The 16,598-nt window shown below is 44.3% G+C and overlaps 1 protein-coding gene across 4 annotated transcripts in view; it reads right to left on the bottom strand.

Annotated features, from left to right (window-relative positions):
- The window catches only part of CNTN5 (contactin 5), a 1,193,410-nt gene that overhangs the window by 975,961 nt on the left and 200,851 nt on the right, over positions 1 to 16,598 (bottom strand). Inside the window, exon 2 of one of the 4 annotated variants that reach the window (XM_053307214.1) lies at positions 6,160 to 6,222. The exons of the other annotated variants lie outside the window; for them this stretch is intronic. The gene's annotated coding sequence lies outside the window, so the exon portion shown is untranslated. The remainder of the gene's footprint in view (positions 1 to 6,159; positions 6,223 to 16,598) is intronic. 4 annotated transcript variants of the gene reach the window in all.

The following is a 16,598-nucleotide window of genomic DNA, read 5'->3' as shown; positions in this document are numbered from 1 at the left end:
AGTCTGGGAGCCTACAAAGGGGGAGTAACTGGCTGCATGAGCTTCCTTGAATGCAAGAAGGGCAGCCATGGCAGCCAATTGCGCTTGATAGGGGGGAGGGGCTTACTCCCCTTAACTATGGTTTGTGCAAGCTGCACAAACTGGACAGCATGCTGAAGCCAATGGACTCCAGTAGGGTGAGTGAAACGTAATTCCAATTGAGGGTTCATTCCCAGGTTTGGGGGAAGAATTGGAATTGTGGTTGGGTCTGGGAATGTAACACAGAATGTAACATGTAATGTGGAGTCTTAGCTCCAATGGACCCACAGTTCTCCCCACCACCACCACCACCACCCCACTCTCCTGTTCAAATTCAAACATTCAGGAGAGCTGTCTCTCTGCAGTCAGCAAGACTGCAGAGAGGTGAGGGAGCTGGTTGTCTGGACTTCCTTCTTGACAGAAGAATGACCTGCACAGTCAATTGGGCTGGAGTGAAGGAGGAGCTTCCTCTCTCAATTCTGGTCCCATGGGCTTGAAACTAAGTTGCCAGAGTTCAGATGTAATGCTGGCACCATAAAACCAGTTAAAGCTGGTGAAACTCCACTCTGACTGTGTTCGAGGAGGGAAACCATGGATCTCTTTTCATCCTTAACTCCGGTTTCCTGAATCCGGACATGCGACTATGGAAACTGTATGGGAGGTGTAGGGACCTCTGATTTCCTTTTATGTCAGAATCTGGCCTCTGTTTGGGGAAGGAAACCGCGAGTCCATTTTTGGCTTTAATGGAAGTTGCCTGCATTCGGATGTGCAGTTTGCAAAACCAGAGATTAAAGGACCTCTGGTTTTGTGTTGCGTGCGAATGCGGCATCTGTGAACTTGTTTTGTTTTTATTCTGTGAAAGTGTTTTCATTGTTTTTATTGTGTTTTTATATTTTATTTTGGACTACATACCCTGCCTAGAGAGACATATATCAGGTGGCATATAAATATGATGAATAAACAAATAATTCCCTCCCCATTTATTTGTACAAGGAGGGGAAATCAGGACCTTCCAGCTCTGAGGGTCAAAAAACAATGGATTCATTCAACATAATAAGGCTGATTAATTTTTAAGGCACACTTCATACCCTCTCATAGTATGGCCTGGGAAACAGACAGGCCATTTTGAAAGGGGAATAGGATGTGCATTTAAAACAAATAAAAACATAATAATATGCACACAATGTTCAACAACTACTCAAATCTGCATTGTGAAAATCAAATCTCCATTCTTGAGGATAAGTATCCAGAACATGCAATACCAGGATCTGGAAATATCCATTGAAATGAGGAGACAAATTTTCTACATCTTTAGATTATATAGCTCCACCCATAGTAAGGAGATAAGTGTCCTCTGATGAGAACCCTACCAGATGCCCCCACAATAGCCCTATTTGGATGTTGTGTTTTTAAAAAATCTCTGAACATACTTAGAGCACCAAAAGCAGGGCCAAATGTCCCATGTGGCAGGTCACTCACCTTTTCCTCAATGCTGCTAACCATTACAGGGGTTTTGGTCTGAACCATGATAGAGGGCTGTAACATGATTGACAGCCTGGGGTGCCCCAGGCTGCCAATCAGAGAAATGCCTGGTATCACAGCAAAGTGATCGTGGAATGCCCACCATCACAGTATACTGTGAAGAGGTGCAGTGAGGGGGTGGGGGTGATTGATATGCTGGGGAAGGACTTCCAGACCCGCTTTTGGCATTGTAAGTGTGTACAGAGCTTTTTAAAAACAAACAAACATACAAATAGAGCTAATGTCATACAGTACACTTTTCTGTATACCCTGGAAATCAGAGATTAATCAAGATTTTGCAGATTGCCTCTCATCAAGCAAGCAATAACTCCAGCTCTTCCGAGAAAACAAGCTCCAGCTCATTCCAACATTTGGAAACGGCAAGGCCAGAACGGCTCGAGTGAAATGAAGCAAGAACAGAGTAAAATGCCCTCCTGCCAGATGCACACAACTGGAGGCTTGCCACGATCGGTCTGTCAACTGAGCATGCCACAGGCTATTAGCTTTCCTTAAAAGATTGGGACACAACCCAGAAAGTGTTGTGATTACTGCAGCCCAGACATTCCGTTTCAACTCGTTGCCTTTAAACCCAATTTTTATGTCTGGAACGTTTTGACTTTTTAAAAAAATTACATCAGTGTGTCAGGGCTATATTTATTTATTTATTTATTTATTTGTAAAACCAAAACAAAACACAAACACAGCTTGACCCTCAGTCTCTCAAGCTGTCCCTTTGACAGGTGCCATGAACATTTACGCCACACTTCCTACACAATTTGGCACACACTTGCATAATTAGAAGTGGCGATGTATTGTCCCGGCAACTTGAAGTTTAGAGATCTTTTTGGATCAAAAAGATCCAAACTTTGGAAATGGGTTTGCTCAAAGAGCTGACGGAACATTTTTCAGTCTAACATTTCTTTGTGCTGTACTGGTGTGGTATTAGCTCTTATGGCAGTTCGTGTTTAAAATTTATTTCTCTATTTCTAATTTGCACTGGTGTTTTAAGGCAGGCTACATTTTGCTTTACATTATTATACATTTTATTATTTGATACAAGGTGTAGTGTATCACATAGTGAACACAAGTGGCCTCCCCATTTATGGAGGTGGCCCCCATGGTGGGGCACACAGATGTGGTGTTTTTGCTTAATCCATTCCTTGATCCAGGCCAGCTTTTCAGTGGGGCTTTAGTTATTTGTATTCCAGTCCTGGAGTAGAGGCGGGGCTAACAAACTGCCAGCAGCAAGAGCACTAAAAAGCAGACTGCACTTGCCTCTCTGTACATAATATCTATTTCATCAAACAATATTTCTGATTCCACTCCATTGCCTTGCCCTTGCATACCACAACTCTTTCCCTTGGAGTGCACACGCTCCACTCACTCCCCATCATTGGGAGGGTCTGCTGAGCAACAGCAGTGGTGGGAACCCTGGCCAGAAGGAGGGTGGAGCTCAGAAGCTCTTCTTGGATGCTGGGTGGCTCCCAGATGCAGAGCATGATGGGCTCTTTGACCCCCATCTGCCCTATTCCAGCTCTGCCCCATATCTGATAACAATTGCCCCTATCCAACTTCAGCATAGCGGCTCTCCCTGTGGATGTTGCTGGTATCCACCATGTTTTTCTTTTTAACAACAACAGCAGCAACAACAACTTATATAGCCACTCCATAACAAATTGTTCTCTGGGCAGTTTACAAAATAAAAGAATTAAATAATAAAGTAAAACATACAATTAAACCTAAACATGGGGTGGGGGACAAAAGTGAAAAGACAAAATACTTTAAAAACATTTAAGGTTGCTGTAAAAAAGGTTAAAAGCCTGGTTGGACAAAAGATATCTAAAATAACATAATGATGGCACCAGGTGAGCCTCTTTGGGCAGCCTATGCCAAAAGCAGGGTGCCACTGCCTAAAAGGCCCTGTCCCTAGTCACTGAGGCAAATCTCACAATCAATGAGACTCGCCTTTAGTGGGGTGGCAGGGAAAGCAGGCTTAGCCCGCTCTCCCTGCAGACGATTGCCCATGGAGCCCTGGGCGGCTGGAATGGCCGCCCACATGACTGCCAGCTCTGTCACAGAGCCAGCGGGGGCTGCGGGGATCAGGGGCCGCGTGGCCCTCAGAAGTCCCAGGATGCCCCGTGCAAGTCCTGGAGAGACCCCCCAGGGCTGGAAGGCTGGTTTCAGCCTCCCACTGGAGTCTCCTTGTGTGTTGCCATGCCACAGCGATACACAATCAGAAAGAAGAGGTTAACGGGGAGGGGGAATTAGGTGGGTTAGCTGCCAGGAGCCGTGTGGCTCCCGTGGCAGCACATGACTGCCAAAAAGTGGGCTAGGCTCCCTTAGCCCGCTTTTTGGTGATCATGATAATCACCTCACTATCTGCCTTCCCTTTTTAGACTGTGAGCTCTTTTGAAACAGAGAACTCCGTTATTCCTCTATCTATGAACTAAAGTGCCTGTCATTCACTTCAGTACAGTAGCGTAGTGAGGATGCCGGTGACCCCTGTTCCGCCTGCTGCTGGCAGCCCCCTCCACCCCAACCATGCCCCCTGTGTCTGATATCAGATGCAGGAGGCATGGCCATGTTAGCAAATGAGGCCATGCATCCTGTTTGTAAGTAAAATCCAGCCAGCGCTGCATTTCTAGTATGGTCGGTATGACTTCTCCCTGATTTCAAAGGCAGGGATAGGCATTCCTGGCCAGACTGGGAGCCCAATGCTGGCTGAAACATCTGAAACTGGCTGAAACCATGCAGCTCCATTTTTGAGAAGTTTCAGCTAGCACTGGGTTCCTAACCTGGCCAGGAATGCCTCTCTCTGCCTTTGCAAGCAGGGAGTAGCTATCCCACCCATGCTGCAAATGCAGCACTGGTCAGATTTTACTAGGATAGGAACATAGGAAGCTGCCATATACTGAGTCAGACCCTTGGTCCATCTAGCTCAGTATTGTTTTCACAGACTGGCAGTGGCTTCTCCAAGGTTGCAGGCAGGAGTCTCTCTCAGCCCTACCTTGGAGATGCCAGGGAGGGAACTTGGAACCTAGATGCTCTTCCCAGAGTGGATCCATCCCCCAAAGGGAATATCTTACAGTGCTCACACTTCTAGTCTCCCATCCATATGCAACCAGGGTAGACCCTGCTTAGCTAAGGGGAAAAGTCATGCTTGCTACCACAAGACCAGCTCTCCACATGGCCCCATTTTCTAACATGGTCAAGCCCCCTGCGTCTGAAGTCAGACATAGGGAGCATGGCTATGGCATGAGACGCACCCCCGAGGTGTTGTGACCTTGGTTATTTGACCCCCCTGCCCCCCCCCCCCCACCTGCACAATGGTGGCTCCACCCTGCTTCAGCACTTGGAGTGCTCAGTGCTAATGGAGCATGGTTAGCCAATGGGGACTGATGAGATAAAACATGCTAAAGGTGAGGCGAGGCCAGCACAGAGGGAAGGGAGCAGGGTCTGGGCTGCTTGAAATGTGGGGCAGTTGCAAGTAAGGAGGGTTGGGCAATGGCAGCACCGGCTCTGGGTGTGGAGGTGGCAGGACCAGAGGCGTATCTAGGGAAATAGCGCCTAGGGCAAACACTGAAATTGCGCCCCCTGTCCAAGCATCTGACACACATCTTTGAGATAACTTTACCATAATATCAGCTGAAAAATACAAGTCAGGCTCATTAATCTTTTAATATTTCAAAAACTATTTAGCAGTGGACTTAGCCAGACCAAAAAATGCTGGAAAACTACAAATTTCAGTATGGTGGGACTCATGAAATACCCAAATACTATGTGGAGGTGTACTTGGAAAACTAAACAGAAGTGCCTGTCTAATTCTCTACTATGCATTGTATCATCACCATTACATAATTTTTTAAAATAAATGCAGAATTTGACCTTTCCCAGATACTCTGTAAATAATTAAAGGGTATGCAGAGTAAACTGTGTCACTGCTTGGAATATATTCTAGTCTTTCAGAAAGAAAGTTAAAAGGAGAGAAAGAGAGCAAGAAACTCACAGAGGCCATTTGAGCATGCACGGTGGCCATTTTGTTTTTGGCAGCCATTTTTTTTAAAAAAAATAATTTTATAAAATGGCGCCCCCCTTCAAGTGGTGCCCGTGGCACGTGCCCTGCCTGCCCTACCCTAGATATGCCCCTGGGCAGGACATCACATTGACTTTGCCTCTAGAAGTGGAAAGCAATGACCCAGCCCTGTACAACACCAGTCTGGATGTCAGTCATTATCTCCAGGTTCAGAGGCAGTATGTCTATGAATACCAGTTGCTAGAAAGCCAGAGTGAAAGAATGGGATCCCCCCACATCTCCCACTTCTAGATTTCCCAGAAGCATTCGCTTGTTCACTGTGGGGGAAAGGATGCTCGACTAGATGGGGTTCTGGTCTGAGCTAGCAGGGCTCTTTTTAAGGAACCCTACCATTTTGTCTTCAAAAGCAGCACTGACAGATTGTTACCATCACCGCTTCACTTCAGGACATTGCATTTCCTTGACGTTGCACTTTCTGCTTCTCTTCTAGCAGACACTCATTAGCATGCATTGGTATGCCAAAAGTTTCTGAAATCTTAGGCCATGATTGATGTCAACTATTGACTATATTTGAATTATGAATGTACCTGCTGCCCCAGGACACTGGTTAACAAGTTATTTCAGGAGCTGATCCCAGAGTGGCACCGCATCTGAAAGAATCAAATACGGCAGCTGAGCAATATTGGATTTTGTACATGAACCTGTAAGCTGTACATGTCTGAAAATGATGAAAAAGATAGCCTGCAAGGTCAAAAACATCACACTGAAGGCTAGCATGAAATGATATATTCCCACTTCACCCTTTCCTGAATGGAGGATTCACATGACTGCTATTATTCCAGTTTTCAGAGTGCTGGATTTCACTGTAGAAGGTCAGAGGCCCATTCACACTTTACTAGAGGACCATTCACACTTTATGCAGCAAGGAGACCTTGCAATTTGCCACACAGACCTTGCAATTGCAGCTGCAAATTCACTGGGATTTATCTTGGTAAACACACAAGAACAAGCCATAGATATTGTTCTGTGAAACAAGAGCTATTGTACAGTGTCCCTCAGGGCTCCATCCTATCCCTGAGGCTTTATAACATCTACATGAAACCGCTGAATGAGATCATCAGGGGATTTGAAGCAGGGTCTTATCAATATGCTGATGACACCCAAATCTATTTCTCCATGACATCATAATCGGGAAATTGCATAGCTCTCCTAAATGCCTGCCTTCAGGCAGTAATGGGAGGTATGAGGTATAACAAATTGAAGCTGGAGCCAAACGAGACAGAAATACTAATGGTGAGGGGTAATAATGTGAAGGATGTGATATGGGGCTGCACAACTCAAATGACCTGGTGGGCTGCAACCGACCGTGACTTGGCTCATGGGGGTCGAGGTCAATTTTTAGGGTGCTGATTATTAAAGTAACACTTAATATCAATCAATTAATTAAATCAAATTAAAGTGAAATTTAATTAAAATGAATTTAATCAAAATTTAACTTCTGAAGTTCTGGCAGGCCAAGATTAATTTAAAATAAAATAAAATAAATTGAATTAAAATCCATTCTAATAAAATAAATGCAATACAATCTGTACAAAATACATAACAATAAAATACATTGTTCTTCCTTTCCACCACTGCCAAATCATCACACTTAACTTGGGGGGGGGGGGAAATAGAGAAGTTTTTATTTTCATTTTTGATAAGATTACACTTTGATCCTTTACCACACAGGCTTTTATGAGAGGGAAAGAGAGAAATGAGATGGGGAAAGAAAGAGAGAAAGAATGGGGCAGGCTTGGTGAGAGAGAGAGAGAGTGTGTGTGTGTGTGTGTGTGTGAGAGAGAGAGAGAGAGGGGGGGGTGGGCAGACTTGGCTAGAGAGAGGGATAGAAAAAGCAAAAGGGTATGGGGCAGGCTTGAGAGGAGAGAGAGGGGGAGAGAGAAAGAGAAAAAAGGTTAAAAAAGAAAGAAAGAGATGGAAAGAGGATGGGTAGGTTTGGAGAGGGGGTAGGGGATGGGGCAGGCTTGAAGGGGGGGGGAGAGAGAGAGAGAGATGGAATGAAGTAGGTTTGGAGAGAGGGGAGAGGAAGGGGATGGGGCAGGCTTGAGGAGAGAGAGAGAGAAAGTTTTTTAAAAGAGAGATGGAAAGAGGATGGGTAGGTTTGGCTTGAGGGAGAGACAGAATTTACAAAGAAATTGATGGAAAGAGCCACTGCACTGTGCCTCGTGCTGCTTGCCACTTGCCTTCCCCTGCCGTGAACCTCTGGGGATTTTATTTTTAAATTCCAATTCCAGCAGCCACACAGCCAAGGGGATAGCTGGTGATGGCTGCCAGAGTGGGGGTGGGTTTGAGCCAGTAGTCCTTTTACCCCCGCCCTCCCCCGGCGGCGAGTCGGCGGTGGCTACCAGAGAGACACTGTGGCCTGCCGTTTGGCCCAGCATCTCTTCCCAACTGCGAGGCACACTGTGCAGGAACACCTCACAGTTGGGAAGGGATGCTGGGCCAAATGGCAGGCCATGGTGTTGCTCTGGTAGCTACCGCTGCCCTGCAACCGGGGGGTGGGGGATACAATAACTACTGGCTCACCCCCTGGCAGCCATCCCCTCAGCCACATGGCAGATGGAATTGGAATTAAAAATAAAACACGGGGAGGGATTGGAATTAAAAACACACACACGGAGGTTCGCGGCAGGGGGAGGCAAGCGCAATTACCCCATGGGCCAAGAAAGAAGGCCATATGTTGTGCAGGCCTGATGTGATAGAACCTCCTGTTATGGATGGGGTTGTGCTCCCTCTAAAGGAACAGGTACGTAGCTCGGGAGTGCCTCCAGACCAAGGCCTCACCCCAGAGGCGTAACTAGGGAAAACGGCGCCCGGGGCAAGCATTGAAATGGCGCCCCCCCGCCCCCCCAACATACTACATTATACTTAGGTTTTTCCTCACAAGCGCCCGCCGCCGCCGCCGCCGCCAAGCCAGGCCACTGACTGGCCGCCAGGCGCCAGCAAAGTAATGGGGGGACGCGGGCGGCGCGGAAGGGACCGCTCGTGGGGGAGGGGGCGCCGATGCGCTCCCTTGACTGCTGCAGCGCTGCTGCACTGAGCAGGAAACATTTGTATTTAAAAAAATTTAAAAAAAATTTTAAATTTTTTTTTGTCATGGCGCCCCCCCCCCCACGTGACCAGAAAAGATGGCGCCCGGGGCACGTGCCCCCCCTGCCCCCCCTATAGTTACGCCTCTGCCTCACCCTGGTATCTGAGGTACAAGATATGGCATGGGGCACTTTCTATCAACTTTGGATGATACAACAGCTGTGTATCTTCCTTGAAGATACTCATCTCAAAACTGTGGCGCACTCACAAGTAAATTCTCAGCTTGACTACTGCAATGTGCTATATGTGGGGCTGCCTTTGTGTGTTGTACGGAAACCTCAGTTTGTTCAAAATGCAGCAGGCAGATTGGTCACTGGGGTTTCTTGGAGAGACCATATTATGCCTGCTTTAAAACAGCTGCACTGGCTGCCAAAATATTTCTGGGCAAAATACAAAGTACAAACTTTTAGGACTGGGTTACCTGGGAAAGTAAAGTGCATTCTGCACTTTAAGATCAGGTCGATTCAGGATCAGGCCTCCTCTGTAACTGCTCCTGGGCTCTGGAATGCACTCTCTATGGATATTAAAGGCTTAAGAGTTTTCGCAACCTTGAAAAGAACCCTAAAACATCTTTTTAGCCTGTTCTTTGGTGATTACTAAAATGATTTTAAACTGGTTTTTTGATTTAATGAGTTATTTCTTTGTTTTTAAATCTGTTTTTATATTTGTAAACTGTCAAGAGCCATGTCAGTGAGACCTTATAAAAATCAGATAGATAGATAGATAGATAGATAGATAGATAGATAGATAGATAGATAGATAGATATGCTCTGGGAAGCTGTGGCTCCCTGATGAGTGTCTACTAGTGTTCCCTGTAACAGGGATTCCCAGATGTTGCTGACTACAACTCCCATAATCCCCAGCTGCAGTGGCCTATGGAATTTGTAGTCTACAATGTCTAGGAATCTCATTACAGGGAACACGGGTGTCTACGGCATATTTCCAAGCACATTTTTACATTACAGGGTATGTGGAAAGGGGTGGGGCAGACCCTGGTAACCCTAACCCTGCCTAGGCAAAAGCCCCACAAACCTCCACGTTGGGCTCCCCACACTAGTTGGTGTAAGCCAGGCGTGCACAACTCAAATGACCTGGTGGGCTTGCACTCCTGGTAGCTACCTGCACTCCTGCAGGTACTGGTATATGCACTGCACCTTCTGGGATAAGCACAGAAAAGGCAATCGCTGTGTAAAGTGTCAACTGGCCCACAGCTATGAAGTGAACGTCATGGTCCCCTTCCCCGTACTGTAAGCTAAAGAACCTGGTTCCAGCTGATACTCTTCATCCATGGCCCCTGACTTGTCAAAATTTAATAATCCTTCACTGCTCCTCCTATTTCTATAATCAAAACCCAGTGTATCGGGGGTCATTTTATTTTTTATTTTTCTTTATTGTTGAATTTCTATACCGCCTTTCATTAAAAACAACCCCAAGGCAGTTATCCACCTATCTTTTCCCTTCTCTGCCTTTTGAGGACTCCTGACGCCTGGTTTCCAACAGATGAAGTTGGTTTCTGATCTGTTTCTAGGCAAAGTTCATGGTGCTGATTCTAAACCTCTGAATGGAGTCTACATTTGTGCAACACTGTAAGCCTGTTCACATGTTATCTTCAACACTCCTGCAATGTGTGTACAGTGTACACAGGAACAGATCCGTACAGTCATTCACATGTTATGCTGAACACAGGTACAGAATCACACTTCCTATCTGTACCATGCATTTGAAGGGGTTGTATCCAGGTTCACTTTTAAAATGAACACAGGTACAGTCATTCACCAACAGGTGTACTAATGTACAGACATCTGTACACTCATACAGCATAATGTCTGAATTGGGCTCATAAATCCACCAGCACAAAAGTAGGGGTAGATGGATCATGCAGGTGGAGAATATACACATAACTACATACATTCCCCAGGTCACACATGACATTGGGAGGAGAGCTGATCTTGCAGGAGCAAGTTTGAATTGTCCCTTTTGCTAAGCAGGGCCCACCCTGGCTTGTATTTGAATGAGAGACTACATGTGAGCACTGTAAGATAGTAGATTTGGCCATAGCTGTTGAAAAGCATATGCATGCTTGCATGCAGAAGATCCCAGATTCCCTCCCTGGCATCTCCAGATAGGTCTGAGAAAGATTCCTGACTGTAACCTTAGAGATGTCACTGCCAGTCTGTGTAGACAATACTGAGCTAGATGGACCAATGGTCTGGCTTGGTAAAAGGCAGCTTCCTATGTTCCTATTGTACTCAGAATACTTGTTTTCCACTGTTTGCAGAGCCTACATGCTGGAAGACTGTGATCCTTCTCCTATCCTGTGGCTTTAAGGACTATAGGAATTGTCGTTGGATTTATGGTAATGAAACAAAGCTTTTGATGGATTATTTTAAACTTCTGAATAACTCATCAATAGCATGGCTTCCTCCTTTTCAAAATGGTCTCTCACAAAGTGAACACAATTGTAACCCAAAATCTGGATTTGAGTTATGATCTTCCATTGTACAATCAGCGCAGTCTTTTGATGCAGCTTAAGGTGTGTTTACACACACAACAAAGGAAGCTGATAGCTGCACATGGAAAGATCCTTTTGGCAACCACAACTAAATGACTGTATTACTATTATAGGCATGCTCAACATTTCTTCAAGGACTAGCCTCTAAAAATTCAACAGCAAGAGGGAACAATTCATCAGCAAATGATCTCTCATTTCCTTTAAAAGCTTTTGTGCAGGTTTAACTTTCACATTATTATACTTGGCTCACTATGTCAACAGCATTGTTGGGAGAGCCCTCTTGAACTAATTGTGAACATCAGCCATTCTATTAGAAGTCTTGCCTTTTAAAATACGCTTTAACCTCACTAATGATTTAGGAATAATAAGGAATAATTTAGGAAACCTTTCTGATTTTCAACTAGACAGAAACTGGAGATCAGTGCTCAAAGTCCACATTCAGATACCTGGGGCATAGGTGTTAGGGCAGTGTTTATTCCACTCTCCTTCGTCTGCTGTCAAAATCCAGTGGACATAGAATTTATGCTTGCTTTGTCAGGCTCACCCCAAAAGCTGGAGGAGGAGGAGGAGGAGAGATGAAGAAGAGAGCTGATCACTGAGGGCAGCGTTGACAGAGATAATGCATGTTGTTCAGATGACTGAGATAATGCAGATTGCTAAAATGATGGAGATAATGTGTGTGCTTTCATAATGTGTGTCCTTTCAGTACTTGAAAGGGTCATATAATGGCGAGCCCTTTGAATACAGGGATCCCTCCTCTCTGTCTTGGATTATTTCTCTTTTTTAGTTTTAAATAATTTTCTTTCTCAGGCTAGCACAACATGCCATGGGTCCCTCTAGTTCAGTATTGATGGCACTAAATGGCAGCAGCTCTCCAAAGTTTCAGGCAGGGTTTTTTTCCAGCCCTACCTGGTTCAAATCTGGAAGTTTCTGAAGGGAAATCAAGTCCTCCACCAGTATGATATATGGCTCCTTCCCCCAAGTCAGGGGTAGACAATGTCTGGCTCCCCAGATGTTACAGAACTATAGTTTCCATCACCCCCTAGTCACAATTTATTACAGCTAGGGATTATGGAAGTTGAATTTCAACAACATCTGGATAGCCGCACATTGCCTACCCCTGTCCCAAATGATATGTCTTTATTTTATGTTAATAATAGTCATAAGAACATAAGAACAGCACTGCTGGATCAGGCCTAAGGCCCATCAAGTCCAGCATCCTGTTTCACACAGTGGCCCACCAGAAGCCTGTGGAGAGCCCACAGGCAAGAGGTATATGCATGCCCTCTCTCCTGCAGTTGCTCCCCTGCAACTGGTATTGAGAGGTGTGGTGCCTCTGAGGCTGGAGGTGGCCCAGAGCCACCAGACTAGTAGTCATTGATAGACCTGTCCACCATGAATCTGTCTAAGTCCCTTTTAAAGCCATCCAAGCTGGTGACCATCACCATGTCCCATGGCAAAGAATTCCATAGATATTTTTGCTAGGAGACCAGCAATTTCACATTTGAGTCCCTTCAGAATTATTTGGTGGATGCCATCTAGTCCTGGCAATTTGTTGATTTTTAGTTTTTCAAGATATTTTTGCACATCTTCCCTTGTCACCTAAAACTGGCCCAGTTCTTCAGCCATTAAACTTGAAGAGCTCAGTTCCAGAGAGGGTATATGGTCAATATCCTCTGCTGTGAAGACAGATGCGACAAACTCATTCAGCTTCTCTGCAATTTCCTTATCCTCCTTAATAATCCCTTTCATACCCTCATCTGGCAGAGTCTCTGCTTCTGATATATTTAAATAAGTTTTTGTTACTCCCCTTGACTCTACATGCTCCTCAAACTCTCTTTTTGCATCCCTTGTTGTCTCCTTGCATTTCTTTTGCCAGAGTTTATGTTCCTTTCTGTTCTCTTCATTTGGGCAGGACTTCCATTTTCAGAAAGAAGTTGTCTTCCCTTTTATAGCTTCCCTGACTTTACTTGCCATGCCATGCTGGCATCCTCCTGAACTTGGTGGTACCTTTCCTCCTTCTTGGTATACATTCCAACTGAATTTCTAGTATTGTGGTTTTAAATGTTCCATGCTTTCTGGAGTGATTTGACCTTCCTGACTTTCCCTTTCAACTTCTTTTTTTACCATTCCTCTCATTTTTGAGAAGTTTCCTCTTCTTAAGTCCAATGCATCTGTGTTGGACTTCCTTGGCAATGTTACACTTGTATATAAGCTGAATTGGATGACAATATGGTCACTGCTACCCAATGGTTCTGCAACTCTGATATCTCACACCAGGTCCTGGGCACCACTCAGGATTAAATCCAAAGTCACCATCTCTCTGGTTGGTTCCACAACTAACTGTTCTAAGGCATAGTCATTTAGCACGTCTAGAAATTTGGCCTCTCTTTCAGTACCTGAATGTAAATTTACCCAGTCTGTGTGTGGGTAGTTGAAGTCATTCATTATTACTGCCCTATCTCTCTTTAACATCTCTCTTATTTGCTTCTCCAATGACAGGTCACTTTCAGCACTTTGATCCGGAGGGCAATATAACGTCCCTAGTAACACATTTACTTTCAGTCTTTGTAATGTTACCCATAATGATTCTGTGGAGGACTCCTGTCCATCTAGGTTTTCTAACTTATTGGAATCTATACCTTCTTTGATATACAGTGCTGCTCCTCCCCCAGTCCTACCCTTAATAACACCAGAGCTTTTAAATGTTCAAAGCACTTAATAGACAACATAATTACAACAGTTGATGGCTTTAAAAGAACAAGCCTATCAATGGCTACTAATCCTGATGCCTATAAGCTACCTCCATGTTCTGAGGCACGTTGCCTACAAATACCAGTTGCAGGGAAGCAATGGCAGGACAGGAGGAATGCTTTCATTTCCTGATCACGCAGCTTAGAATTTTAGAAGATTACACAGCTTAGAATTACACAGCCTACATAGAGCCATCCAAGCTGGTGGCCACCACCACATTCTGTGACAAAGAATTCCATAGATTAATTCTACGAGTGTCCCATAACAAAACCCAACTCTATTGCACCATATTGTTTCTCTATTAAAAACATTTATTTATGTACTCTGAGCCTTTAGGACAATGTATTATATCAATCTGAATAAATAAATAATTGACTCTTGGGGTTCTTCCTTTATGCATTAATTCTGTGATCGATGCCAGTGTGTGTATGGTCTGCCTGTCTCTTTCATGTTTGTATAAATCATCTCCTATAGGGACAAGGTTAAGTAAAATAATGTGATTAGCTTCATCTCTTACCTCATTCTTACCGCTGTTTTAAAACTCCCAAGTTAATTTACCACATACGATCACATTACTGATTGATTTATTGTAGAAATCACCCTTTAATTGTACATGTTATTCAGAGACTCCATATGTTTGAAAGAAGTGCCAAATCCTTCCTGCCAAGCACTGTCAAAAAGCCTGTTTCATGTCAACAGAATTATTAGGTGGTTTTGATTCCTTGAGTCATCGAGGTTTGTCTGACTAAACATATGTCAGATTTTGATTCTCAAGTCAGACTGGGAGCTGATGGCGTGAAGTGGCTAAGAGACTGAGCTAGTTCAATTCTTCATGATCTGCAGATTTTCATTCAGCGTCTGTTGGCCCTCATCTGTAATGCAAGAGAGAATAGCAGCCTACCTGTCAGGGTGTTGCCGGCCACTCAAGATGGCGTCTGCACATGCTCAGACACCATTTCCTTCCCGACGCTGCCCAAAGGCTGCTGGAAACAGGCATCTGATGCAGCCAAAGCAGAGTGCCTTTTTCAAACAGACAGCTCGGCTGCTTAATACAAACAGTGCCACACTGGGGCAGCACGGGTGGTGGTGGAGCAATGGAAGGGCAGGTAAGACCTGCCTTCCCTCCAGTTAAAGTGACCAGCAAACCCCTGTGGAAATGATTCGGCTGGAACAGCTCAAAGTGTTTCAGCACCTTGAAATAGAGGTGCCAAATGCTTTGAGCATATCCCTACAGCTTACCTGACAGGGTTGTTTTCAAGATTATTGAGGAAATTGGAAATAATATTTATTTGTTTATTTCATTTTTATTTATATTTTCATATTTATTTTTATTTCACCCCATACATAAGTCTCTAGGTGGTGTACACACAACTAAAAAACAGTGAGGCTGTTCACACAACCAGAAACTTGTCCTACCCAGTTTCGGTTGTGTGTACAGCTTCAAAATATTACATTTAAAACAGTCAAAACAAAATTATACACAACTAAACACCTGCGTAAAGTGCAATTTTAAAAACTCTTAAAAACTGACATGGAAGGTCATACCTCACAACTTGGCAGTATAACCTCACCAGTCTTGACCAGGATTACCAAGGAAATCTGCATTGTTACAACCAGCTCTGTGGAGCTCAGCAATCCTAGTTAACTCTTTTAACCAGGATTGCTATGATTGTGAGAACACAGCCCTAAATGAATAGGAACCACCTGTTGTTTCCAGGAACTTCAGTTGAAGAAAAAAAATGAAATCCCTGTGAAGTTTCTTCTGAAAGTAATCTAGAATTCTTGTCAACCAAACAGCTCCTTTAAAACAAAAAACAGTACAGAGGCTATTTGGGGGAGAGAGTGGGAGATGAAAATGAGGTGAAGAAATGAAGGAGGGGTTTGGATTGGAAATCCATTGACCTTTAGTTTAGTTTCTTGTGTTTTAATTTCAAGTGTCGCAACTTGGTCTGAAGATTAAAAGGATGAAACATCTGTTGGAAACACAGCTCCAGTTGCATTGCCTGTTCGCAGCTTCTATTCAAGTGACCCCTAGGGACATTAGGAGCAGGGACAGCGAAGAAGTGTCTTCCTCTTTATTCCCCCTCTTGTTGTCTCTTCCTCTGCTCTAGCTTTCTCTGATTGGTAAACTGATCTTCTCAGGGGTCTCTCACTTCCTCCTTCTTGCTCCCTGCTCCGCTGCAGTCTCCATTAGCCTTGCGGCCCCTTTCTCTCCCTCGCTGCTTTGCTCTACTGGATTTACCCAAACTGAAGACATCTCTGAATTTAAGATGACCCCCTTTAAAAGTCATAAACTGCTTTAAGATAACTGCTTTGGGAACTTTTGTTGAAAAGCGGTATATAAATATTGTTGTATTTGTAATCCTAAATAAGGTTAGACACAGATTATACCTTGAAAGGAAAAAGACTCTGAATTTAAGATGGCCTACTGATTCCTAATATTAAAAAAAACTTGGGAGAAGACCTAGTCTTGGGTTCAAGTAAATACAGTATGACGATAGAAAGCTAAGGGATGCACGCTTTTCTATCCAAGTATGTAACTTCCCCAATAAACTTTACTTGTTTTGGAACATTAAACGTCTAGCTCAAGGTATTCTTTAATGGGCTTGT

This window comes from Hemicordylus capensis, chromosome 3 (assembly GCF_027244095.1).
Source record: "Hemicordylus capensis ecotype Gifberg chromosome 3, rHemCap1.1.pri, whole genome shotgun sequence".
NCBI lineage: Eukaryota > Metazoa > Chordata > Lepidosauria > Squamata > Cordylidae > Hemicordylus > Hemicordylus capensis.
This window is presented reverse-complemented; position numbering and strand designations above follow the sequence as displayed.